We start from the raw sequence: 23,900 nt of genomic DNA on the forward strand, positions 1-23,900 counted from the left end.
ATGTCATATTTGGGCCTTGTGCCAACTATTTGAACCCTTCGGGGATTTTATTGATATTTCCTCACTATTTTGACTTTATACTTGAATTCAGTCATGTTATTTTCCACTGTTTTCGTACTCAGCCATGTTTACTCCGTTTTAATACTTAAATCATATTCTTAAATGATGTTTGGGCTGAGAAACACTGTTTTACTATAACCTAAGTGGCTTGTGAGGATTTTTGACTGAGTAAGGCTGAAGGTCTATGTTGTAAGGAAACACTAATATTGATTTGAGGCCGAGGGCCTGAGATATGTATGCCACGAGGTGGCTTGATTAATATGAGGCCGAGGGCCTAGTGATGATGCCACGAGGTGGCTTGATATTGCGCTTGGGCCGTAAGGGGCCCCTCTAGGAGTTTGTACACCTCCAGTGAGCGCGGGTACCCATTGTGATATGAGATTGAGCCCGAGGGGCTGGTATTGTTCTATGTGATTTGCCCAAGGGGCTGGTACTGTTCTGAGATATTTCCCGACGGGCGAATTTGTTGCTATTGTGCCCAAGGGGCGAGCCTTTATGTGTTTATTTTTCATATTTGTCTGCCAATTACCTGCTTAATTATTTAAAAAGGGTTTTCATGAAACTACATTTGAGTTAAAGGATTTTACCTACCTTTCACTGATTTACTGATACTAAATGGTTTTACTGCTTCTTTATAGAATGATTTGTGCCTTACGTGATTTCTTGCTTTCAGTCTTTATTTACATTTGTTACTCACTGAGTTGGAGTACTCACTTTCCTCCCTACATCCCTATGTGCAGATTCAGGCGTTGCGGATCCTGCTAGTGTGAGTTGAGAGCTCCCGGCGATATCAGAGTCCACGAGGTAACTGCTTGACGTCCGCAATCCCGTATTTCTCCTCATTTATCATTTCTATCTCTTTTTAGACATTTGTACTAGTTTATTGACTTAGCAGATTTGTATTATGACTTATAGATGCTCATGACTAGTGACACCCCAGTTAGGGCTATGTTGGGTTGTTCTTCCGCGTATCTATGATATTATATGCTACTTTGGATTATTTATTCATGTTTTCGACTGTTTCTTAATGCTTAACTATTAAAAAAATTGGAAAATGGGAAGTGTCGGTTGGCCTTGTCTTCACGAGAGGCGCCATCACGACCGGGTTCGGGTTTAGGGTCGTGACAAACAACAACTACAAATGAATGCCTATAAGAATAATATTGACAATGGAAACTAGAACATGTAATAACAACTTTAATTAAGGCATGCGAGAATAAAATTGACAACAAAAAGTGGAATTTGTAATAATAATAATAATAATAATAATAATAATATCAATTAAGTGCTTATGAGTAACCTATGAGTCTAAATCAATAAATTTTTACACATGAAACTCGTGTATACACTCGTCATCTCATGTGCATGTCTTTCACATAATTCAAATAGTACACTTAAGCCAAATCCTAAGGGTGGTTTTTTATTTGCTGCAGAATTGCGGCACTGATACTAATTACATGGACTTTAGCTTGTCTTTTAAAGCATTATAAGTCATTTCTTATGTAGTTTTGGTGTTTTACAGAAAACCAAATTTGAAAAGCCAAGAACATAAAAAAGATGATAAAAACCCATAGAGGGCAGAAATACGGCAGGTCTGACCGGAAAAGTGATGTGCGGGCCGCAGACCAACCGCAGAGTGAAGCTAGCCATCCTATAACTCTTGTGTCGACTGCATCATGATCGCACGAATGCAAAAAGTGTTTTTGTAAAAATGACTTTGTGGTACAATATACGGTCGTGAAATCATTATGCGGACCACATAACAGAAATGCGATGGAAAACTGGAGAACTGGGTAATCAGCTCTGCGAAGGAAATGAAGATATGCAGATCGCGAAAGCATTCTGGGACCCATTCTAATATGCAGGGTCATTTTTGTCACTTTTTGACCCCGACTTTTAGCCCATTATAAATAGAATAACTAGGATTTTTATTGGACATCTTGTCGGAAAAAGAGCTACACTTAGAGCATTGAATAAACCATTATTATGGAAGCTTTTGAAGAGCAATTCTTGACATCTTTGTATGAATTATGACCTTATTTATTTCTTTGTTCTTGGATTCTAATATGAGTAGCTAGTTTTAAATACTAAGGTTGTGGACCCTAAATGGGTGTAATGTTAATGAGTGTGTACCATTGAGAATATATATATAATAGTTGGTTGGTACCTATTCATTTCTCATGCTTCATTTATTGTTGATGGTTGCAAACATTGACTAATGACATTTTACTCTATTTTTACTTGGAAAAGTGGGTCAGGGTTTGATAGAATTGAATAGCAAAAACTCTTTAAACCTTGCTTAATAGAATCACTTAGAAATAAGCAGGTTCAAAAATATTGGGTAGTCATTTAGGAACCATTTGCATGTCAAAGGACCTTCCATTAGAAAAATATTATATTAGCATCGATATCATTATATTCCATTGATGGGGACACAATCTTGGTTTTCTTAAATAAATTAATTACATTCTCGTAACAAAATAGATTTCTTGATAATTCACAATTACAACACTCTCTTTTTAAACTAACGGAGTAGGATTACGACTTAAGTCAAGTGTCACGATTCGAATTTCCCACCGTCAGGACCGTGATGGCACCTAACATTGAACCCTCTAGGCAAGCCAACATTATAGAATATTTTACTTTTTCCATTATCTTTAAATAATTAAAATTTTACAAAAGTAAATTAATGGAATGCGGAATAACACGGTTTAAGAGATTATCTTTAAGCTAATAACAGAAGCCGAAATAAAATCCACCCAGAACTGGTGTCACAACTCACGAACGATCTACGAGTACTACAAATAATGGTTTGAAGAAAGTTTACATCTGTCTCAAAAGTAGATAAAACAGAAATGAAATAGGATAGAAGGGGACGTCAGGGCCTACGGACGCCTAACTACCTTGGGCCTCCGGAATGCAGCAACAACAACCAACCTCTCGATCAGACACTAGCTCTAAAATTTGCACAAGAAGTGCAGTGTGCAGTATGAGTACAACCTACCCCATGTACTGGTAAATGCCAAGCCTAGCCTCGACGAAGTAGTGACGAGGCTACGGTGCGACATAAATATATATGTATAACCTACAACTGTTTATAATAAACAGAAAAGAAGTAAAAAATGAAATATAACTGGAATTTTTCATTTACGGTATGCGGAACCCAGTCCTTCTACTAGTATTCAGCTATAACCAATTTTTAGGGAGTTCCAACATTTCAATAATGAACTTCACATAAAATAAATGCTAAAACAAAAACTGATGCGGTGTGCATCCCGGTCCCATCATATAAACAATAATAATATCAATATTCACCCTCATTCTTCTTTGTTGCGGTGCGCAACCCGATATCACCTGTCCACCCTTATTACTCCTCAACACATATCGCCTTTATTCCTCCTGTTGCGGTGCAACCTGATCCCACTTGTCCACCCTTATTACTCTTGTTGTGGCGTGCATATATATATATATATATATATATATATATATATCAGCACCAAACACAAACGAATAAAGAGAAGTGTTTCACAGGTTAATTCAAATCCTCCAATATACTTGTACCACAATCTACACAATAGAATATCACTATGATTATGAATCTTCATTAGTGTAAACTACTGAGTAAGACCAACCAAGGTGTACCATAAGGCACCAACAAGACAATATAAGCCAACAGTTTAGTAAAACAAAACCATGAAACAATTAAATACTTCAAATAAAGAGAACAACAGTTAATATGAAGCAATTAGACATGGAAACATTTATGAGCAAGTAGCATTTAAGACATGGAAACAATTATAAGCAAGTAGCAATTAAGACATGGGAATAATGATGAGAAAGTAGCAATTAAGGCAAGAAGTAGTGTAATAGGAAACGAGGAAGGGAACAAGCTAAAAATGAAAAATTGTTGGCGCATAGGTACTTGTCACCACACTTATACGCCACGCACATGGAATTTCACAAAGTAAATAAGTCGGTGATTCCTATTCCCTCAAATCAAGGTTAGACCAAACACTTACCTCAAGCCAACGGGTATTTCAAAGCTCAAAAACCGCTTTACCTCTCGATTCCACCACCAATTCACTCGTATCTAGCCATAATTAACTCAATAACATCAATAAATGCTAAATAAGTCAACTCCAATGCATAACCAAAGAAATCTTGTAAAAAGATGAAATAGATTAAAGGAAATAAGTTAGAAGTTGCTTACCTATGATTTGGAGAAGAACTTTTCTTTAGAAAATCTCCTATGGGAGCTTAGGGTTTGAAAATTTGAGAAATGAAGTGAAAATCCCGTTCAAAATCATTTTTGAACAGTTGTAGATATAGCATTTGCGATTGCGAACCCCACAAACGCAAATATTTCATCACAAATGCGAAGAATGTCCAGGACCTGCTTTCATCGCAAATGCGATCCTGAGCTTCGCAATTGCGAAGGTCTCCTCCCAGCCCCTCTGATCGCAAATGCGATCTTTCTTAGCAAATGCGTTGCTCGCATTTTCGAGCTAATGCGAAGCCTGCAGACTTGAAACATACGAGCAATTTTCTTAAGTTTCAAAACACTCTGTGGCGTATCCAAAACTCACCCGAGCCCTCGGGGCTCCAAACTAAACATGTATACAAGTCTAAAAATATCATACGGACTTGATCGAATGATCAAATCGCCAAAATAATATCTAGAACTATGAATCCAACACCAAAACCCAAGAAATTCTCAAGATAGTTCAAAATTTGTATTTTCTTAACCAAGGGTCCGAATTACATCAAATCTCTTCCGGTTTTCATCAAATTTCACAGATAGGGTTCAAATACCATGACGGACCTGTATCGGGCTTCGGAACCAAAATAAGGGCCCTACTCCAACAATATCAAATCTTATTAAATTTTCAAACACCATTATATTTTTAGTTAAACAATTTTCTTTAAAAATTCATTTCTCGAGCTAGGGACCATGGAATTCGATTTCGGACATACGTCCAAGTCCCATACTATACTACAGACCTTGCGAGACCGTCAGAACACGGGTCCGAGTCCGTTTATCCAAAATATTGACCGAAGTCAACTAAAATCATCTTTTTAATCCAAAAATCGTTATTTTTTAAATTTTTCAAACAAAAACTTTTCGGTATCGAGCCCAGAATGTGCACGCAAATCAAGGAGAAACAAAAGGAGGTTTTCAAGGCCTCATAACACAGAAACAGATTCTAAAACAAAAGATGACCTTTCGGGTCATCACATTCTCCACCTCTAAAACAACCGTTCGTCCTCGAACGAACATAGAAAAGTACCTGAGTCGGTGAAAAGATGGGGATATCGGCTCGGCATATTGGACTCGAACTCCTAGGTAGATGCCTCAATAGGCTGACCTCTCTACTGAACACGAACCGAAGGATAACTCTTCGATGTCAACTGACGAACCTGCCGGTCTAAAATGGCTATCGGCTCCTCCTCGTAGGTCAAATCCTTGTCTAACTGGACAGTGCTGAAGTCTAACACGTGGGATGGATCACCATGATACTTCTGAAGCATGGACACAAGAAATACTGGATGCACCGCTGATAAACCTGGCTGCAATGCAAGTCTGTAAGCCACCTCTCCTACTCGATCAAGGATCTCAAAAGGTCCTATGAACCTAGAGCTTAGCTTTCCCTTTTTCCCAAATCTCATCATTCCCTACATGGGCGATACCGGAAGAAACACTCGCTCTCCGATCATGAATGCCACATCACGAACCTTACGGTCGGCGTAACTCTTTTGCTTGGACTGAGCTGTACGAAGCCTATCCTGAATGGTCTTAACCTTATCCAAGGCATCCTGTACCAAATCCCACTATAGGAAAAGAGGTCTTTAACGACCACTTCTTTACGAAAGGAAATTAATCCAATTGTTATATGTATGCTTATAGCGGCCAATATTTATTCCGGTCGTTAAAGTCATTTTTTACTTTATTTTTTACGAGGGAATAATTTCCAGTCTTTCAAATTATGTCAATCCCCTCGTTATAAATCTGAATATAATGAAAATTATGTGGTAATTATTCCCTCCTTTTTTTCCTCAACAACTCCACCCATATTCCCCAAATTAATCAAAAAAACCCTATAATCTGTCAATCCAGTGTTATCCCAAAACACGTACACCAGATTCAGCAAAGAGGATGCAAAGAATCACGAACAAATAGGCCCTCACTGCAACTTCCCGCTACTCCATCGGCGAGTTCTAGCGATTGATTTAACACTATATATATAGAGGGCAAAACTCAACGAAAAATCACAAAATGATTTGGTCGTCTTGTTGTACGCAACTTATAATTTGTGTGCTTTGTGGTGAATCTGTGTCAACGATAATAGCTGGGTGTCAACGCTAATAGCTGGGTTTTGTTATTTCCTATGCTTATACTTGATTTGTGGGTTCTGTCAATGCAGTTTATACGATTTGGTCTTCTTGTTGTGCATTCTCGTCAAGGTAAACTCAAGTTACTAAATTTGTAGTTGTAATTATTGTGAAATTGGGCTTTTTGTTTTCTCTATGCTTTTCCAAGTCGACGCCTTCCAGATTTATATGATAATTGATCTGTTTCTAGTATATTTCTTGCAATTCTTCAATGCACAGAACCAACTGCTTTCCATCAAAGTTGTTGTTTTCCCCATCTTCTGCTGTCTCTGCCATTTTATGCTTCTTATTATAATGCACGATAGGTAAAATTTTTGGATTCTTAATCTGTTATAGTTTGCGAGAGAGGTCTTATACGCATTGCAGCTAGTAATTCTTATAAGGGGATTCAGAATTTACACATAATTCAAACTGTTATATATGTACAAAAAATTTGTCTCCTATTTGCACATTATAATTTTTCGGCGTAGCGAATTCAATTGAATTATTTGATTACATGTGGCTCTGCATTGCCTGTATGAAAAAAAGAGTAAAATTATATTTGTTTCAGAAGGTGTTCTTTGCCCAATGTTGGAATCAGATATTTTGCCATTCTTCTTCATCTTGCCTATATAGCGTACACCAACCTATTCAGTGGCAGAAAATTATTATTAATAATAAGTGTGCTCTGTACAAGTTCATCAAAGAGAACTCAAAGATTAAGAAACTTAAATCCTGATTGACTTAATTGTGACTACCAAGATTTCATTACTTTCTATGCTAGAGTGAGAGAACAATTTAATTATCACATAGAGTCAAAAAAATAAAACTATACCTAACTTCCTGGGAAAGTTCTTTTCCCATCCGGCTTGCCCATTGCCAACTCCTCTATGACCAATCCATTTCCATAGGTCCTCAATAAAGAAGACTTAGTCGCTTCATTTTCCTCCACCTCGTGTGATTCATTCTTTTTATTTTGTTCAACCTCTGTAACTGTTTTTCCATCATGTTGATTTTTCTTGTTCTTCTTTTTCTTAGTATCCCTGAAAGTTTTAGTGGAAAAATAAGACTTCTTACTAGTAAAAGTAATAGAGTTTGATAAAAGATAACAAACATAACACAAGGAAGCTGGCCAGAATCTAGAAGAACATGTAATTGGATAAAACTTAAACCTAGATGACGCCTTTAGTTATGCAAATAACAATCCAGATTCCCCACGAAGCATATCAGCCATTAACTTTATTCTTTTCTATTCTAGACTACACTAGATCAGAACTTGCTTTTCACCAGTTGACCTCAGAACATATTTAGTTTTACCTACTGAAAGTGACTCATTATTAGTGATTAGCCTTTGCATGCTCTGAATTGTTGTTTGATCTATTTTCATGAGCCATGAATCAACGCCAAAATCATAGCGCATATTGCTCCCAAGTAGTATCTTTTTCACTAATTACTTGCTTTTCTTCACTCCATATAAACCAATCCAACACTCAGATAACTTGTAAAATGAGATTGTCATCATTGAACATAGTACTTCTAAGAATGGAGGAGGAAAATAGACTTTAAGCCTGTCAATATATTTTATTTCCTTACTATATAGAGTTTAAAATTACTTTTTACACGACTTACCATCACTAATCACAATAAATAAGTAGTAACTATATATCCTTCAAGATTCTTGAATCAATGTTACCCACGCAGTTCTGTTACTATTTTCATTTCAATGCTCATATACGTTGCACATGAAAAGCAGTTTAGTAGCTTATAAATTTATTATGGTAGCATTTCGTTATAAAGTATACAATGTTTTTGATTGAGGATAAAATGGGTATTCAATTTTTATGGCCATTTTGGTAAATCAAATTTGACGTTAGGAGCTTCATACTTTTAGTATAAATAGTTTTAGGATACGTGCATTGCGCGTGAATCCTATCTAAATGAAAACAAATTATTTGAAAAAGTAGATAAATATTATATGAAAATTGTGTTTGACTAAGAAATAAAAGTGAAGGAGAAAATGTAAACTCCTGAAAATTACAAATGTCTATCCTATTTAACTAACTCAATAAAGAAAGAAACTTTACCTCATAAAAGGTAATCAGTTATCTCGGTTAATATATTCAACTTGAAATTTATCTCAGTTTAATCATTTTATTACTTAGACATTACAAATTATCATGCTTCCTTTTTAGTTTTAGTTAGAACACATAGCCTTTGAATATTTAAGAGCTTTTTCGAAAAATATTCTTGAAGAGTTATATGTTTTAATGTATTCATAAGTTCATTCTAGAAGACATAACATGTCAGCTAACTTACAAGATTCTTTTTTTTCCCTTCTGGCGAGCAAATGCGACTTGTTCTTGTTCTTTAACAAATACAAAATACTATATAAATTATTTTTAATATTTTAAAATATTGTGTTTGTGGGTTATCTCAATATTAAAAAATTAATTATATTATAATCATGTCTAGTGTAAAATAAATTTTTAAAGAGTAAAAAAATAAATAATGTTTTACTAAGAGGTTTTTTGTTTTAAATATAATATAATTCTTTGATAAGTTTTCCCGTAATATAGGAGTTATTGATGATCCATAATTTCTTTTAACATATATACATATATATTACATATATATATATATATATATATATATATATATATATTACACATGCACCAGATTATGGTACCTGATAAGAAATGGATGGAACTTGTTCATGACTGACTTGGTAATGCTTACAAGCTTGGGGTGGAGAGCTTTTTGGATTTTGCTTTTACAAGATTAAGTGAAGCGCGTGTAATACGCTGTCCATGTATTAAATGTTGTAACACATCTTTGGGAACACATGAGATGGTTAAGTCACATTTAATAGTACATGAAATAATTCAAAATTATACTTTTTGGTATCACCACGGGGAAAAGTTAGGTGAGCCACAATCAACTCCAGAAGATGTAGAAGATGATGACATTGAAGAAGCTGATGGTGAGGATGAAATACATGGGATCCTAAGAGATTTATACCCTGATTTTGATGCAGACAATACGATCACTAATGGTGATGATTTTCTTGAGATGGAGCCAAATCTTGAAGCAAAATTTTTTTATAGGCTTTTAAAGGATTTTGAGCAACCATTGTACCAAAATTCAAAAGTTTCTAAAGTTTCTACTATGGTTAAATTGCTTCATATCAAAAGTATTGTGCGTTGGAGTCATGAGTCATTTACAATGTTATTGAAAATGTTGAAGGAAGATCTATTACCTGACGAATCAAACTTGCCAGATTCATATTACGAGGCAAAGAAGATAATCCGGGATCTTGGACTTTCTTATAGGAAGATTGATGCTTGTAAGATAATTGTATGTTATATTGGAAGGATGACAAGTTTCTTGAATCTTGCAAAGTTTGTAGAGCGTCTAGATGGAAAGAGGATAAACATAGTGGAGAAACTATATTTAAGAGTGGGAAAAAGATAGCGCACAAGATTTTACGTTATTTTTCCTTAAAGCCAAGACCCCAAAGATTATTTATGTCCTCAAAGATATCATCTTTAATGACATGGAATCATGACAAAAGAGTTGACGATGGAATAATGAGGCACCCAGCTGACTCAATAGCATGGAAAAAGTTTGATGAACTTCACCAATCTTTCGCCGATGAACCTCGTAATATTCGACTTGGACTTGCTAGTGATGGTTTTCAACCATTTGGAAGTTCTAGAACTCCGTATAGCATTTGGCTTGTTGTACTTATTCCTTATAATTTACCACCTTGGCTATGTATGAAGAAAGAGAATTTTATTTTGTCGATGCTTATTCTTGGTCCTGAAAGTCCAGGAGACGCAATTGATGTTTTTCTTCAGCCTTTGATGGATGAATTAAAGGAATTATGTGAATCTGGAGTGGAGACCTTTGATGTATCAACTAAACAAAACTTTATGTTGCACGCAACTTTATTATAGACCATTAATGACTTTACGGCTTATGCAAACTTATCTGGATGGAGTACAAAAGGAAAATTGGCTTGCCTATGTTGCAATAAAGAAACATCCTCAATTAGGTTAAAAATGGTAAAAAGCAGTGTTATATGGGTCATAGGCGCTTTCTTCCTCTTAATCACAAATGTAGGAATGATAAAGAGTCATTTGATGGCACTAAGGAGCGAACACCACCACCCAAAATTTTATCCGGTCAGGATATACTTGATCAAGTGGTTGATTTATATGGTTTACCACTAACAAAGGATCCAAAGAAAAAGATTAAAATATCACATGAGAGTAGGGGTGATAATTGGAATAAGACGAGTATTTTCTTTGATCTTCCCTATTGGAAAACTCTATTGTTGCGACATAATTTAGATGTGATGCATATTGAGAAAAATGTATGTGACAATATTTTGGGGACAATCTTAAATGTCAAAGGAAAAATCAAAGATACCATAAAATCTCCATTGGATTTGCAAACAATGAACATAAGGAAAGAATTGCATCCAATTAAAAATGGGGATAAATATGAGCTACCAACAGCATGTTACACGTTATCTCCGGAAGAGAAAAATAAATTTCTCAGATTCCTAAATAACTTAAAGGTACCAGATGGATATTCATCAAATATATCTTAGTGTGTCAACACTAAAGATCGCAAATTTTCAGGCCTAAAAGGTCATGATTGCCATGTTCTTCTTCAATATTTACTTCCACTTGATATACGTGGTATGCTTTGCGAATCTGTACGTGAACCTCTTATTGAGTTGTCTTTATTTTTCTACTTGATTGGAGCAAAATGTTAAAGAATGGATGAGTTAGAACAGATAGCAGCGCAAATTCCTATAACTCTGTGCAAGTTAGAAAAGGTATTCCTTCCTTCATTTTTTGATGTAATGGTGCACTTGCCGATTCATTTAGCTAATGAAGCTATGATTGTTGGACCTATTCAATATTGATGGATGTATCCAGTGGAGCGATGGCTATACTTTTTGAAATCTTTAGTTGGCAATAGGGCTTGCCCAGAAGGTTCTATCGCGGAGGGATATTTGGCAACTGAATGTTTGACTCTATGCTCAAGGTACTTGCATACAATGGAAATAAAGTTTAATCGCCTTGAGCGGAATTATGATGGTGGTGTTATTGAATCTGATGGAGGTTTAACAATTTTTTCTCAATCTGGAAAAGAATTAAGAGATGGAAAATTGGACAAACTTAATCCAGATGAATTAGAGCAAGCACATATTTATATTTTGAAGAACTGTGACGAAATTCAACCATTTCTCGAGTAAGTATTGATTCGACATAATAATTCACATATACTTTATCCATGATTTCAATTAAAATGATATTTTATTCTTTAATTTTTTTGTAGAGAGTTTTCAGAAATTCCAGGTGATACCTCTCAAAAACATTCAGATAGGGAGTTCATTAGTTGGTTAAAAAAAAAGTTAGTACTAGTTATATATTATTGCTATTTTTAAAACATAATTTTTTATATAGTATTTGCTAATTAAATTATATAATTGATTTTGATAGGTTGTAGAATTGTACAAATGTGATTACTGTAAGAAAATGAAAGATTTGCTTACTTTGTCACGTGGTCCCCTGCCATATGTGAAACGTCTCAAAGGTTACATTATTAATGGATATAGGTTTCATGTGGAAGACTATGACAAGGGTTTGAGAACTCAAAATTGTCGGGTGGTTGTAGTTGGTGAGACAGACGAAGAGAATAAAAATATTGATTATTATGGAGAACTCACTGAGATTCTTGAATTGCAATTTATTGGAGGAAAAAGAGTGATCTTGTTTAGATGTATGTGGTTTGATGTGTATGACCAAGAAAATGAAGTTAAAATGGATGAATATGGCTTTGTGAGTGTTAATTCTTAGCGATTATTGAAAACTAATGAGCCATTTGTATTAGCAAACCAAGCATTACAAGTATTTTATGTCGATGATCCTTCAAATAAAGGCTGACATGTTGTAAGAAAAGTTTTGCCTCGTGATACTTTTGACATTTTGCAAGAAAAGGATGATGATTTGGAGAATTTAGAGAATTCTACACAAATGAAAAGGAAAAGAACTCATGAAGGTTTTTAACCTTTATAGTGGTTGCTGTTAATATTTATTTCATTCGGCCTCTTGCTTCTTGCTTTTCTAGGCATAACTCGTTTACAGTACGTCAAAATTTGGCTAATAACTTGAGAAAAGAAGTTTTCTGATTTAGTTTTTATGCATCACTTTTACTTGGTATGCATTTTCAATATTTGCTTGTAATGTGAGTGTTGTTTGTATGCCCTTTCTGAAAGCTTTCCTTAGGATTTTGATCTTTCGCTGACTTGTTGACTACATAATAGAGAGCTTTATTCTGTGCGTATTCTGTACTAGGAATTTTAATGTTGATTCTCTGAAGAATCTTATTGCTGTAGAGACATGTCTTTATTCTAACTTTATGGTTTCTGTTTCTTTGCCTTCCTATATCTCACCTACATCTTCATATCTTCATTCTTCTTTGTTACTTTTCTCTCTGAAATGAAAAGGATTTGTTGCATGTTATTTTCAGAAATTGGTCTAAGCTTGTAGGTCGCACCTCCAAGATCTGGACAACTCCGGTGAGCATTGCTTGCGTTTCCATGGTCTTGCTTTATTGCTATCAGTAGTTGTTTTGAATATAGTTTTATCTAAATTTTGGTACATGTTAGTAATTGTACCTGATTTACATTAATAATTGTACCTGATTTACACACTCATTATCGCTTTGATTAATTTTTTCTTAAGGTATCAAAAGTGATTGTAATTTTGAAGTGGACTTTGCACTCATGTGTTTGATGATATGTCTAAGTCATCTTCTTTGGAGTATTCTGTTGTCCTCCTCCTATTAGGGGTACAATAGTGAAATCTCTAGGAGCGTTTGAGCAAGGACTCTTTTAGAAGAAAGTATTATCTTTCTTTGAGCATTTTGGGGCCAATTTATGGATTTGAGTAACCATCTGACTGTTACCATCTTCCACACACTAAAGATGTAGGGTATGATTGTTAGTTACATATTATTGATGTTATTTTTTTTCTTTGTTTGGTAGGTTGTTCTACCTTATTCCTTTGAAATTGCAGAATAGTAAGAGTACACGAATAATCCAGTGTAGTATTAATGGCCGCTTTGCGCACTATCCCTTTTTTGTTCTTATAGACTTAATTAATCACCTGAGAAAATCTGAGGAACATCTTGATACTGAAAATACTGTAAAAATTACGGATGATATAATAGACTCCCTTCGACCTTTTTGTTTTTCCTTTGTAATTGGAATACTACAAGCTTGAATTTCTTTTGATTTCTTATGCATTGCACTTAGAAATATACTTTCTCTGTGAAAAATATTCCTCCTTGTTATTCATTTGATGGGATCCATTGCAGGCGATGGTCTTTCCTCATGATTCTATTATAAATTTCTTCATCTTAAAGTCAGTGATTCATTTGCTTTGATTTTGCTTCTTCCAGACCTATTTCCAAGTCAAAAGAGGAAAAATTTGCCTCCTTTTCGCTTAAGAGTTGATAGAAAATGTGGTTCCATCAAATTTCTTTTACAAGTTTATTTAATTGAGAGATTTCTTCTATTGTATCATATTTAGATCTTGGATTGTATTCATGTACAATGACTGAACTTCTGTATAGGGTGATAATAGCATAAAGATAAGCTTAGCTTAAATAGCTGGTGACCATACGAGATATAGCCTACATTCCGAGTTTCTTTGCCTTGTACGTTGTGAAAATTGCCTTTTCCCCTCTCCTATGTGTTATTTTGAGCTTAAATTTTTCTGCTCCTCATATCTCAAGGATGTATTGGAGGTTTCTTAAAATAGTTCTGTAGATTTTATCTTTTGCTAACTCAGGAGTATAAAAATAATTTTGCTTTTAACAAATTATGGCAACTTTTAGTGCCCTTTTTTGTGTTTCCAGAGCATTTTTTTCTTAGTTGTAGTGACATTTATTTTAAGTGTATTTGTGTCATGCCATAAATATAGTAGACTTAGAGTTTAAATAGAAATGAGAGTTTGGGTGTACGAGCATGGGTAGTTTTGAATTGTCAATCCAGATTAAATTCATACTTTAGTCTTAGGATGTAATGTCAACGGCTGTAAAACACGTGTATTTCCCCTTTACCCAATAAACAAAGAAGTAGTTTTATCAATATACCTCATTTAAATCCTAAACTAGATAGCATTTGATTGTCAATTTCTATTATATAGAAAAATCAACAGATTTGGGTGAAGCTCTAGGCCTCTATCCGGTCTAGATGACAAATAGACAGTCGAAATTCATCAGCTGAAGCTCGGTAAGCTTTTCCTATTAGCTTTTGTGTTGCTAATTCTATTTATTCATAGCAAAACGATTTTCAATATCAGGCTAAGAATTGCTAGGTGTTCCACAAGAAGACATCACTCATTGAGGCTCCACCTTTCTTGCCTTCTCTGGTGAGTGACAATTGAGTTTTATCCTTTTGCTTTATTATCATAAATTTTGGCTACTGGATGTGCTCTGTCTTCTGCTTTGAGTGAATTGAATTGTAAAGTAGTCCCTTCCATCGACTTGCAAGGGAAAATAGAAAGTGAAAATAAGTAAATGGGGGTATTGAAGTTGGTATTAATGTATTGCAATTATTGTGTTTGAGGAATTACATGTATTAACAAATGTGTTGTTGCACTATTCAAATTTTCTGTATTTTATTAGGATGCTTTCGTGTTTCATGTTCTAATCCCGTCTCAAAATAAAATTTTGGGGTCAGATTTTTCATAATTTTCATCTGCTTGAGAGTAAATCATGAAAGTTAGATCTTTGCTCTAATTCTATGTAGTACTGATGATTTTAGCTAATCTGTGCCATATAATGAGATTGGTCGATTTTCGGTGAAATTGAATATCTTTCTACTCCTGTCCTGTTTTAGAAAATAATGCAGTTAGATCGCTGGAAGGCAATATGGTGAAAAAGCTACCTTAAAAGTAGCTTGTTGTAGTTGGAATAGCCTATGTAGCAACTTTGACATGTTGCTAATGTGTTGTTGCACTATTCAAATTCTCTGCTTATTGAATGTTGAATGCATGTGGTTAGTTTTTTGCTAATGGTTATGCACGTGTAAAAGAAAAATAATGGGTAAAGTTATTATCTTTACTTTAATATGTGATACTATTTATGGTTGGATACTAACTGGGGTTTTGACTTCAGGTTCATATAGTAGTCGATTTTGGGTATATCAGGAAACTTAACAAGATGGAATTTTTGAATGGTGCCTGTGTATGTAAAAGAGATCTACTATTTGCTTTGACTTTTCTTCTCAACTAACAATTACTCCATACTTTTTATTTTAGGTTGACATGAATCCATCAAAGTCTGAAATGGGAGCAACTTCAATGAATGTACATCATGCATATATTCAACCTGGTTCTTTAGTAAGGGGAAGAGGACACAACTTTGGATCTTTGGGATCTGTAAAAATAAGTATTAGAAAGAGAACTCTTATTGGCCAAAGTAAAAATCACAACTCAACAGCTTTTGAGTAGAATAAGCTTGAACATACTGATAATCTTGTGCCCCCTGGTTTCGCTTCGATGGAAGACGATGCTCCCCTTGCTCAAGACGCTGAAGCGAAGCAAGGTCTCTTAAGTTTTATTTTTTTTTTGTTTCTTATTAAACCGGTATTGGTTTTATGTTTCACATAAATCAAAATTTGCAGAAACAGGAGGAGCTTTGAAGAATGTAAATCTTGCATACATTCAACCTGCATCTTTAGCAAGGGGATGATGGCAAAGCTTTCGATCTTTGGGCTCTGCAAAAGTAAATGTTGGCAAAAAAATCTATTTGGAGAGATTAAAAATTACAACTTAGGGGCTTCTAAGCAGAATAAGCTAGCACATAATAGTAATAATCTTATGCCTCCTAGTTTCGATCCGATGGAAGATGATGTTTTTCTCTCTCAAGAAGATGAAATGATGCAAGGCATCAAGTTTAATATTTTTTTATTATATAATTGGAATTTAATTTATGTTAAAAATTAAAATTTGCAGATCTATGTGAATCTGAAAACCCAAAAAAAGGTGAGAGGAAAGAATAGGAATAAAGATGTTGCGGGACTCAAACCTCGAGAAAAGTTTAGAGTCAATTTTACCATAATCGGATTGTTGGGAAGCATCAAGCCTCATTTTTGAGACACTTGGGTATATTAGTTCGTGATCGTAATATGTGTCCATTGCAAGTACATTCATGGAAGGACATTGCAAAAGATAAGCTGGAACACATGTGGCGAGCTGTTACGATAAAGCAATATTTTAATTGAAAGTACTTGAAATTTTTGTTACCGTTCTCACTCTGTTTATGGTCTATGTTAGATATGTTGTTGGTGGCTGGAAATTTTTGTTAAAGTAGTTCTAATCAATGCTAATTCCACAAATGATCTGTTGCATTTTACATTCAATTAGTTTCACTGCATCCCTTGTCGGGATCACTTGTATTATCCAGATTTGTGGTGATGAGCTGAAGAAGCCACAATCATTATATCCTTTGTGTTGTATATGATTAATGAAAATGCATTGTACAAGCTGTAGCACCTTATGATCCACTGCAAATGCTCTGTAAAATATGACATCTTTATACCAAGAGTTGTGCACATGAGTGAGTTTGCATAGTTTGCTGCATATCTCTTATGAGTTTGAGCAAAATTTTGAGACCAACTTTGTTCGATAGCCTTCCTGGTATATGAGGGTAATGAAGTACACTGAGATTTTAGTCCATAATGCACTCATCGATCCCATTTTTGAACACCAAAATCCCATGTCATAGCTGATCATTCAACACCTGGCAGTAGTTGTTCTTGTTGAGTAATTCTTCTGGTGTGAGAGTTAAGGTGCATTTTATTGACACAATGGTATGATGCCCCTTATGTATTATTGACACAAAGGTATGATGCCCCTAAGTGCAGATGTTTCTCCCTTAGAAAGTCCCAAATGGTTCCTATTGTACTAGAAATTATCAAGACAATACAATTTCTGAACTTGTAGACATCAGAAAATGCTAGGATATAAGCATACAATATTCCAAATGAAACAAGTTTGGGCAGGCATGAAGAGAATCTTTACTCACCATTATTCCTTTGACCTGAGTGTTAATGTGACCCCTTTCAGAGTCACCTAGAAGCTTGGACAAACCAAAATCAGAAACTTTTGCGTTTAGGCGTTCATCTAGCAAGATGTTGTTGGACTTGATGTTTCTGTGTATGATAGGAGTATTAACAAGGTCATGAAGATACTGCAAACCTCGGGCTACTCCAAGGGCTATATTCAATCTCCTTATCCAATCTAACCTGATCCCAGTCTTGCCTACAAGTACAAATCCAATTACTTTTTCCAGAGGCACATTCCCCTTTTGGCAAAGTTATAATGATCTAGTTTTAAGGAATCAATAAGAAGGAAAAATCTAAGGTGCTAGTCAAGGAGCATGTTTCTTATTCTCTAGATAGAACTCTATAAGAAGCAAAACTATTGGAGATTTTAGTGTTCCTTGCCCTAATTACATGTTCCAGATCTCATGGAAAATGGTTCAGCACTTCCACTCCTAATTTTAAATATTGGTTTCTTGTTAATGACACCATCTATAGTATTTTGCAACAACTAATCGTAATTACTTCTTGGACTTCCCAGAATGTAGGTAACAGGTAATACAACAAACACCTCTATAGTCTTCTCACAATAATGGTGTTAGTGAATTATTACATATATTGTAATGTTTTGTTGTAAAGCTGCAACCTTTAGTGCAAGTTTTTTGTGTATCTCTTAGTCTGTAAGGTCACATTCAATGTCAAAACTTCTGCTTGATTACATTTGTTAAGTGACTAACATGAAGGCTCTCCATAGTTTCTCAATGTGTACCTAGCACAGTGACACCTGCTTCTACATTACCCTTCTGCACGGGGTATTTGGGTCTGGAGGGGAATTAGTTTGATTCTTTGCATAGGATTTGATTATAAGTTACTGCTTCAAATAATGTTATGACTTATGAGGGTTAGGCTAAAAAGGGAAGAGAATGTTACATTTGATTACGTGGAACATATTTATTATTTCTTCTTGAAATCCAAGAATTTGCATACTGGAAGCTGGGTTTATAGCACTGTAAAGTACTAGAGCTTATTGGTTGTTGACTTTTCTGTTGCCTCTTATAGAATGTTTGATCACAATAAGTCGTTTTCTGTATATATTATTGGCGTGTAGTTTCTAAGGCATGTTGTTGCTCTAAGCTCTACGTAATTTAGAAAATGCTTTACTTATGAATCTTTGTGAATGCTGAAGATCCTAGGTCTTAAGAAATATCACTGAAAATAGACACATTTTGTTTGAAACAGTAAAAACTATCTTTAGTTTACATGAAATTTTTTACTTTCTTGATTAATGATTTTGCAAAATATTTAGGAAAAATTTGACAGTGATGACATGAATCATCAAAGAGATCATGTGTTAAATCATATGAGAAAGTTATCAAACAATTGAAGAGGATCATTGCACAAGTATGTGAAGTTTAAGCCATTGCATGAAGCACTAAAAGATGTCCCGGATGAGGTAGACAAGAGTGATTGGGAATGGTTGGTCAAGGAACATTTTTTAAGTGAAAAATTTAAGGTAAGACTTCATAACTACTTTTAACTTCTTATTGTTGTAAGTAATATCTCATGATTTCAATGGTTTGTTCTTAATAGAGGAAATAAGTATGAGAAACCCGATCAATAGGTCTAAGTTTAGAATGCCTAATCATACGGGTAGCAAGCCGATTAGAGAAATTATCAACGAACTAGTAAGTGCACAGTGCAATCCTATAAAAAAAAATAGTGTCTTTGTTTGACTTGTTTATTTAAATGTGAAGGGAGGCAAAGACGGTAATCCACCGAATATGGCGACTATCTTCTTTGAGACTCACAAGAAAAATGACATGCTTGTAGAACCTGAAGCTGGTGAAAAATATGTATGCTTATTGATGAACTTCATTTTACATCCTTCATTTTATTTTGATGTATTTTATTATTTTAATTTTTCTTGTATTTATAGGCTGAGATACAAGAACTAGTACAATCTGAGTTGTCTCTTACGAATATCGAGGTAGTAGAAAGATGCTTCGGACCTTAAAACAAGAGTCACATGGTTGAATTAGGGGGTGATATAACCACTAAGGAGTTGAAAGGCGGTAGCTCCTCAAAGGCTACAATACTAGCTGAGCTGAATGCAGTTTGAAAAGAAAAAGAATCACTACAGACCGAGCTGAATACAACTAAAAAAGAAAAAGAATCACTAGAAATACGTATGGACGACATAGATTCTAAGTATGCACATATTATCAGCTTACTGGGTGATCAGCCTTCATTAGCACCATCTTCAAGTCAACAAAGTACAAGCTGAAATTATTATTTAACAGGTTCGTAAGCTTTCTACCAGCTATGGCCTTATAAATATCCTTAAATAAATTTAGTGAAGTGTTTTGTTGTTAGTTAAATAAACTACTGACCTTGACATATGTATAGTTACTCTAATATTGAAATACAATTAGATATGTGCATCTCAGATTCATTGTTTGAACGTATGACATTATTTGAGATTTGAGGCCCAGATCTGTTTTCCGTTGCTTGCACAGATAGCCAAATCCTTTTTGCAAAATGTTGATCAATGTGCAGGTTAGTGACAATGAAATAGTAAAATATCTGGGTGGCATTGATGTGCAGGGTGCAAATGTACTTAGAAATTAAAGTTTTTCTGAGAAACTACACCAGAAAATAGGCAATAACAAGAAAATAAGGAGGAAAAATACGAAACGCTCTTTGCGGAGAGGGAAGGGAAGGGTGTATGAAGTTATTGAAATCAACTGATACTTTACAGAAAGTAAAAGTTAAGCCACCAACCAGACTAAAGTAGTCATCCAAAAACATTATAGCATGATCGTCCTGTCCAGTACTTTATTTGAAAGTACGTATAACTCTTTCCCTCCTAAGTAACTATGACATAGATACTCAAAACATCTCATTAGCTGTTACAGTTAGGTGCAATGCAGAAAAATGAGAGACTGCAAAATGCAAAAGGGAACTTCAGAAGGTGTAAATTGAAAAGTAATTGGTCATCAAAACTCAAAACGAGGTCTACAAGCTATTCATGACATACTCAATAACCAGTAAAAATTGCTGCACCCACAAGATGCAATTATACAAAATTCATTGGACCACATTTTGTGCAAAAATAGTCTTACTTAATGCAGAGATGACTTAAAGAGAAAACTCATGAAACTTCCTTCGTTGAGATTTTAATGTCATTTCTATTGGCTTTCCATTCCTGCTGCTCCATTTTTCCTCCCAGTAGTTCTTGCATATGTAGGAAAGAATAGTTCTGCCCTACATACTGTTGAGTAAGTTTACTGTACAACAACGAACCAGTAAACTATATTTGTGATCATTTTTGTGTGTCATCTCTCTTCTTCCCCTTGAAACCTTTGCCTGTATTCCATATTGGTTTGGTGTAATAGCATGTTGCATTGGTATTTATTCCAATTTGTATCCAATGTGATTGAATTGTATTGCCAAAGACTGTATAGCAAGTTTTCTGCCCAGCATTGTTCAATGGTGATGCTTATCTAAGCAAAGCAACACATACTGAACTAACCATCCAAATTGAGTTCATTAAATGCTAGTGTAACTCTCCCCATACTGTGATACAAGAACTGGTACAATCTGATAAAGCTTAATATTCAGGAGTCATTTTATTGGGTTGGAGGGGAGGGGGGGGGGGGACAAAACTGTTGTCATGAAAAGAGGACAACATTTTCTTCTACTTGCATGAAAGAAACTTCCAAAAAGAACAATACCCCAACATGACAACTCATTGAAAATGGAAGAAAGTGTAAAAGGGCTCTCTTCTTTTGTTATATTTTGATCAATACTTACTGTGCAACTTTTTTCTACCTTTGTTTACAGAAGCCCTATTTTTCTTCATTTTCCAGACCCCTTCTACCCTTCATATTGTTCACTAAGTGTTTTTAAGAACAACAACAAGCTTTGATAAATTAGAAGTAATCATTACTACTACACTAAATAGAGTGGAAAAACATGCACAAAATATGGATGCGGCTCAACCACAATTTTCTGTCAAATCTATTCCACGTAACTGGTTTGATCTAGTAGGAATTTAAACTAGTTGCAGGTATTGATGCACTACAGAATGGAAGGAATGCAGCTTAGTAAAGGTCATAAAAAAGGCACGAAACACTAATATCATAGAAGTTCAGGATCTGGGTGGAGGAAACATGTATGGACTAGGATACACTTTGAGAAGTGCATGTAGTCACTTTAAGTAATTAAGAAGATGAAGCAGCCTCACTTAAATGCATCAGAATCTCTTCAATGAAGATTTCTTAATCTCCATTGCATTAGTGTTGCCTTTTTGAAGGTGCACACGAATTGAGTCCCCATAAAATTTGTAGATCTTTCAATTCTTGGAAATGGGTGGTAAGGATAATGGTGATATGAGGCTACAACACAGAAATGATGGTGATACATCCTTTAATTGCACTACTTCAATGCCCAATGTTGACCCTTTTAGTGATTCTGGTTGATATCCACTTTTGTCATTGAATCAAAAGGAGAGTTTTAATGGATCCTCAGTTGTCTGTTGTCTGCCAGTTTATTGAAATGCAGAAATGGTACTTGTATACAGGCTGCTGCTGGCAGCTCATACTACAATTTATATGTGTCTCTTGGCCTACTCTGCAGACATTTATAGATACAGGAAAGAGAAGACCAGTTTAGAGGGTGAATGCTCATTCTCATTGCATATGCATACTGATTGATAGAAAATATAATTGTAAAAAAGGTGGATTTAGTAATGTAGTTGTAAGAAGCACTAATTGTTCATAGTATTTTGAGATGCTCTTCGCTTCGTGGTTTTACATTTTACTGTGTCGTAGCAACTTATCAATCTTAAATCCTGATTTCTTACTCAACTAATATGATCTTTTTTTAACAGATCTGATAAAGGCCCTAAAGTTTGAAGAATCTTCCATAAAGATAGTTCCGAGCAAGTTGAAGTAGCTACAATTGTTGAAGAACAAGGACAATCTATTAAGTTTTATTAGGAGTTGTAGTCGTCATCCGTACAAACTACTATTTTACTTTCTCTTTAATTTTTTGTTTTCTTTAAGGAATTGAAAACATGGATCATGCAATTTGAATGTAATATTAGTGCTACTTTTATTAGTTCTCTATCTATAATTAAAAAGATGTTTTATGTTAATATTGACTTCATTCTTTGTATGATTTCGAATGCGTGTAATATATTTATTACTTAAAAGTTCACATTCGCAAAGGGAAATTTTGGTTTTTAAAAAGTACGTTGTTAAAAGTACATACAATTAACGAAATGGAATTTCGGTCGCCATACACTAACAACGATTAAAAATAATTACCGTTAGTGAAGGTTTTAACGACTGGGACGACATATAACGATGGGAAAATCCCCTCGCTTATCTTGGTATAACGACTGGATTCCTTGCCATCATTAAAAGAGTTTTTACGACGGGATAAAAATCCGGTCATTTATCTTTATTGACGGAGGCACTAACAACCGGCGACGACCAATTTTTATCCCATCGTAATTGACTGATAACGACCGGTTTTGGAGTTTTAAAGACCGAATTTCCCATCGCTAAAGACCTATTTTCCTGTAGTGTCCGTACCCAACAATCGAACCTCCCTTATCTCAAACCACCCGACTAGCGATCGATACCGTCTACCATATAATTCCTCATAGGGAGCCATCTGGATGCTAGACTGGTAACTGATGTTGTAGGCAAACTCCCTAATGACAAGAACCGATCCTAAGAACTTCCAAAGCCAATAACACATGCTCGAAGCATATCCTTCAAAATCTGAATAGTACGCTCGGACTATCCATCCGTTTGAGGATGAAATGTTGTGCTCAACTCGACCCGCGTACCCAGCTTACGCTGTACTGCCCTCCAAAAATGCGAGATAAACTGTGTACCTTGATCAGAAATGATAGACACGGGCACACCATGAAGACGAACAATATCATGGATATATATCTTTACCAACCGCTCCGATGAATAGGAAACTACCATAGGAATGAAATGCACTGATTTAGGCAGCCTATCCATAATAAGCCATACTGCATCGAACTTCATCTGAGTACCTGGGAGTCCAACAACGAAGTCCATAGTGATACGATCCCACTTCCACTCAGGAATCTCAATCTTCTAAAGCAAACCACAAGGTCTCTTAGCGGCAACAATATCCTTCTACATCCTCCTCCACCAATAATGCTGCCGCAAATCCTGATACATCTTAGCGGCACCCGGATGGATAGAATACCAGGAACTATGGGCCTCCTTTAGAATCAACTCACGAAGCCCATCCATATTAAGCACACAAACACGACCCTGCATCCTCAAAACTCCAT

At 35.1% G+C, this 23,900-nt stretch overlaps 2 long non-coding RNA genes across 6 annotated transcripts; both read left to right on the forward strand.

Annotated features, from left to right (window-relative positions):
• The first annotated feature begins 14,097 nt into the window (after positions 1-14,097).
• On the forward strand, positions 14,098-17,008 carry LOC104226247 (uncharacterized). 5 transcript variants are annotated; one of them, XR_710806.2, is made up of 4 exons: positions 14,098-14,882; positions 15,774-16,059; positions 16,139-16,323; positions 16,470-17,008. It is a non-coding gene; the product is annotated as an uncharacterized lncRNA (long non-coding RNA). The 5 variants fall into 5 exon arrangements; XR_011402319.1 differs by having other exon boundaries at positions 14,099-14,743; positions 14,814-14,882; positions 16,139-16,541; XR_710810.2 differs by having other exon boundaries at positions 14,100-14,882; positions 16,139-16,239.
• Positions 17,009-19,330: 2,322 nt separating this feature from the next.
• Positions 19,331-22,628, forward strand: LOC138876818 (uncharacterized). Its single transcript, XR_011402082.1, has 3 exons — positions 19,331-19,410; positions 19,494-19,857; positions 22,449-22,628. It is a non-coding gene; the product is annotated as an uncharacterized lncRNA (long non-coding RNA).
• The last annotated feature ends 1,272 nt before the right edge of the window (positions 22,629-23,900 follow it).

Source organism: Nicotiana sylvestris, chromosome 9 (genome assembly GCF_000393655.2).
Source record: "Nicotiana sylvestris chromosome 9, ASM39365v2, whole genome shotgun sequence".
Taxonomy (NCBI): domain Eukaryota; kingdom Viridiplantae; phylum Streptophyta; class Magnoliopsida; order Solanales; family Solanaceae; genus Nicotiana; species Nicotiana sylvestris.